Source organism: Gossypium hirsutum, chromosome D07 (assembly GCF_007990345.1).
Source record: "Gossypium hirsutum isolate 1008001.06 chromosome D07, Gossypium_hirsutum_v2.1, whole genome shotgun sequence".
NCBI classification, from domain to species: Eukaryota; Viridiplantae; Streptophyta; class Magnoliopsida; order Malvales; family Malvaceae; genus Gossypium; species Gossypium hirsutum.
In genome coordinates, this window is record NC_053443.1 from 38,032,873 (window position 1) to 38,037,865 (window position 4,993).

Sequence of the window (4,993 nt, forward strand, 5' to 3'; positions counted from 1 at the left end):
TTATAAGTTGTCTTTAAAATCCAAATCCAATTAATAATTTTAAAGACTTAAGTAAGAAAACCCACTTGCAGCGAAAAGTCTAACCATTCACGTTACTTGAAAATCCATACATTAAAATTCGATCAATCAACGGTACAATAATATATTGTTAAAACAAAACCCATGTATGAAAACATCAAATCAAGTCAATTACGGAGGTCATACCACAACTCACTTAACATTTATTTGCAAAAATATCCATAAAACGTAATTTATAAACTCATAATAAAACTTATTTAATCAAACCGAACTGCGTAACTTCGAGATTTCCAAATAACTGAGTCTAAGCTTTAGCTACACGAGATACTTAGAAAGAAAATTTAAAGGGAAGTGAGCTACACGAGTTCAGTGTGAGTCCGAAATAAAAGTAAAGCAGTAATGGTGAACAACTAACAAATATACAGAGAAACTCAATTAACACATAGCACCTATTCATATAGAATAAAATAGATCATGTCATTTACATTTCAACAAAAAAAAAATCATATTGACAAAATATAAACCAATGCGAAACGAATGCACAAGTAAAAGTTCCACCCACTCAACCAAAACACCACTCCGACTACCCTGCACACCACAATCGGGCTATGGTAGGCCCTTCCACCCTACACACCACAATAGTGAATTCAAGTCACTCAAACGAAAATATGAAACTGAATTGATATATATATACTGTGGATGTAACGCTTATCGAATTATTATGCAGTTTAACTACCCAAACAACCTTCCTTCTCTTCACAACCAAAACCCCAGATTTTTATGCAAATGTAAAAATGCACATAATATACAAACGGAAATACAAAAAAGAACATTCTCATAATTAGAGCAACAAAGTCAGAATTCATCATGCCTGTTTTCAATTAAGCGTAACAACACTTTTATAGCATCCAAACTTGTACGAATAACAGAACTAAAACCCCAATATCAAATACGTGCTTACGAATACAACATTACATCTAATAATAACATTTTCATAATCAGTTTCAACAAAAATTAAGGTCTCACACCCTCCTACGAGCTTAAACTAACACGGAATCATTCAGAGACTAAAACACATCGATTTATAAAAAAGGTGCAAAAACTGTAAAATAGGACCACACGACCGTATGTATGAGTGACACACCCGTATAACTGAGGCACACACCCATGTGCTTGCCCATGTGACTCAAAAATCATCCCAATTCTTGTTAAAATTCATGAAAAATGACAGCCAAAAGGATCCCTAATTATATAAGTTTCAGAAACACACCTTAGAATGGGATTCGAAGCAACAACGAACAATCGATTCACCTAAACCTCACTAACCTGTAACTCAAATTTTCAAATATAGTTAACACATAAGAATCTCAATTTTAACCATGAATAAATGAATCAAAGAACCCAATTTAAAAACTAAAAAAATAGCACTTGTACTCACCGGATTAGTCATATGACTAAACGAAAAACAAGAGAGCTATTAAACTCTTAAGAAGGTAATTAATAACAACGATGTTGGAACAATTGAAGCACTACAAGTTCACTAAAATTGAATTGAATGAAACAAAAATAATAGCAGAAGAATTGCCCAAATCTGGAATTGAGAGAAAGAAAGAAAAAAATTTAAAAAAATGGAAGAAACTGTCGTGAAAGGAAACTGGAATACGTGAGAGAAGTTTTGGTACTTTTCTACCTTTTTTTATAAAATATTAAAATTAGATTAAAATAATAAAAATAAATAAATTTTAACAAAAGACCTATCAGATTTCTTTTTTTTTTTTTAAGTTGAAACCAAAGCCAAAAATAAAATTAAATCCCTTAACTTTTACGGGGACTCAAACATAAGACCCAAGAAACACAAAAGCTTTACTATTGAACCAGCAAGCTCATTCTTGATCCTAAAATGTAAGGAAAAACATAAGAGTCTATACGAAACCACTGAGTTACTTGCAAACCTTAATTCTTCTAACCCATAAAATCAGGATGTTACAATCACAAAGCAATAAGAAAAGAAAAATAAGAACACATAGATTTTACGTGGAAACCCTTTCAGAAAAAACCATGGTCAGAGGAGAAGAAATTCATTAATATTGAAAAACAAATGATACAATAGGAGTTTTGACTACATCTATTTAAGGGTTAAAAAACCATGTTCTAATCAAAGTCAAATAGAAGAAGTATAGTTCTATACGGACTCAACTTGTGCAGTATGCGCACCACTTGTCGTAACCCCAGTCCAGTTTTGTGCTTAATAAGGATCTGCCCTCAGCCTTTCACCTCCTCAGATCCCTTTATTTTGCCATTGTATTTATTTCTTCAACAAGTGACGCGATTAAGGTCACACAATCTTTAACAGATTATAATCTCGTAAGACATTTTCCAAATTTACTCTTCAAAGTTGTATGGCACCCAAAAATCTCTCTTCAAACTTCTAACCAAGAATGATCACCAACTAGCATCTCTCCCTCTTTAGCGGTGACAACTAATGTGAGTTAGGGAAGTGTTCTCATTCATCTTTCCTTTGTAAATGTTGAGATTTTTTTCTTTTGAAAACCCAAGAAAACCTCATATAAATTTTGGTTTTTCCCCATATCTAAGCTTACTTGGGTTTGCAACGACAAAACCCATTCCAAATCCAAGTTGTCCATATTTCATTGAGAAATCAAGTATGTGTTTCAAATCTAAGGTCTTTTCTTATTATTTTTATTATATGTTTTTCTTATTTGCTTCTTAGAAGCAAATTATGTTTTTTTTTTCTTATTCTATTGTTTTTATTAACTTGCCTTTGATTAGAAAGTGTTTTACATTATTTGAGAAATGAATTATAGTAGGTTGGACAAATTATTGAAATCCATCAAATTTGTTTATTTTTCTTTTCTTGTTTCTCAACTAATTTGTCTTTGTTGTTTGTTTTATGTTCATTGGTATGTTATTTTTATTGATTTTAAAATTTTCTTTTAACATTATTGTCTCACTTGTGAGAATACTTTATTTCTACTATTATCTTAGAAGACCATATTTTTTGTTCAAAGCTTAAGGTGTCACACCCCAAAATTTTCTATTAGACATGTGGTACTATTTCGATAATGAATACAGTGAATTTGTGAGAAAATTTGGAAAACGAGTTAGTTAAAGTTTTCTTATGGAAGAACAATTCGTATTTGATATAAAAATTAATGAAAAGAATTTTAAAAATGAGAATGTGACAAAAAGGACCAAATCAAAAAAATTGAAAAGTTTAAGAACTAAAGTGTAAAATTGAAAAAATGAGAAATTATTAATTGGCATAAGAATAAGTTGAAACATGTGTTGTAATAAAGATTGGGACCAAATCGAAAAGATTAGAAAATGTAATGACTAAACATAAATTTTCCAAAACAAGGGTAAAAGCATAATTTTTGTCATTCCAGGATCCTTATTAATTATTAAGTGTGAATTAAAGAATTTGAGTGATTAAATGCTTACTTATTATGAAGAAATTGAACTTTGAGACTAAAAGGGACAAAATGGTAAATTTCCACAAAGAGCATTTTAGTCATTTCTCACAGATTGAATATTGGAAATAATATTTGATGAGATAAATAATGCTGGGAATTATTATGAACCCTTCGATGTGAATACCTTAGTGTGATTAACTGTGGACCACTCATTTAAAAGGTGTGTTGATTTTGACTTAGTAAATTATTTTTAATTGATTTAAAAATGGGGAAAAGATGGGAGAACTCATCTCTTACCAGCATACCAGCTGACCACTTCTTCCCCATGGAGAGCTCCTTCTCTTTCATTTTTCTCTTTTTCTTGAATTATCTTCAAAAATTCCAACACCCACTTTGAGATTTTACTAAAATCACTTAGAAAACTATTTCCAAAACTTATTTCCACCTTTAAAAACATCATTTTTGGCCTGGGGTTTGGATGATTTTAGCGAGAGAAAGCATGGCTAGTGAGAGAAAGCTTCATAAAGGTAAGAAATGATATCACCTTCCTTAACATGCTATTTGAGCTTAGATGTTATAAGAAAGTTTAGGAAGATTGTTTATTAATATTTTGACATATGTTTTCTGTATGGGAAATGATGAAATGTTAAACAAGAGGTTCCCAAGCTTAACTGATGATGGATTTAAGTTTATCGAAGCATGATTTTGTGTGATAGAGCATCCAATGTAAGTACCCTTAGACTTTCATACGTTCCTTATAAAAAACTAAGCATGAATTAATGCTTTTGGCTAAAAAATGGAATGAATGTGTATGAAACATGAAACCATGGTTTATGATATTTTATTTCTTCTTAGAAATTTGTCAAATATGTTAATATATAGTGTTGTGGTAAACTAATGAAACTAGTGAATAGAATGTCAGAAAGATCTTGAAGGCCATGGTGTAATTAGTGAGAAACAAATTAATGAAATGATGGAAGAAGTGTGATTATTGTCAAAGGTAACTAATCATATTTGAGTAAGTAACATGTGTGTCTCTGTGTATGCTAAAAGACTATTAAACAAAGTGATTAAGTGGAAAGAGATCATGAACCTTAAGAATTAAAGTTGATTACCTTGTTGTTAATCAATGTGTAATAAGAAGCAAATTAAGCCTTGTTGAGATAAGATTAATTAAAAAAACTTATAAAAAATTGTTGGTAATGGAGCTCACTTAAATGGGAGATAAACATTAAAAAGATTATAAAATGTCAACAAATTTGCTAGTAGGCACTTGGAGATGTGATTATTGTACTATTGATGAATTCTTTTATGAATATGAATGCCTATATAAATATGCCCTAAAAATTAAACCTATTCAATTGGTAAAAAGTATGAAATGTCTTAGTAACTTAGTCATATAGCTAGGATACGATTGACATGTCAATAGGGATGTATGTGTGTCTATGTGGTTTCAATAGTGTTTAAGGCCTTAAGGTATAGCACTCTTGTGTGTTATGGATTCATTACTTTATAGTCTTCAAATGTAAGTGTTTCGGCAT

General features: G+C 30.6%; 1 long non-coding RNA gene across 1 annotated transcript; it reads right to left on the minus strand.

The window, feature by feature from the left end:
• Positions 1 to 453: 453 nt before the first annotated feature.
• LOC107956758 (uncharacterized) lies at positions 454 to 1,688 on the minus strand. The gene is made up of 3 exons (XR_001700238.2): positions 1,457 to 1,688; positions 1,289 to 1,344; positions 454 to 644 (listed from the first exon to the last, which is right to left on the minus strand). It is a non-coding gene; the product is annotated as an uncharacterized lncRNA (long non-coding RNA).
• Positions 1,689 to 4,993: the final 3,305 nt, after the last annotated feature.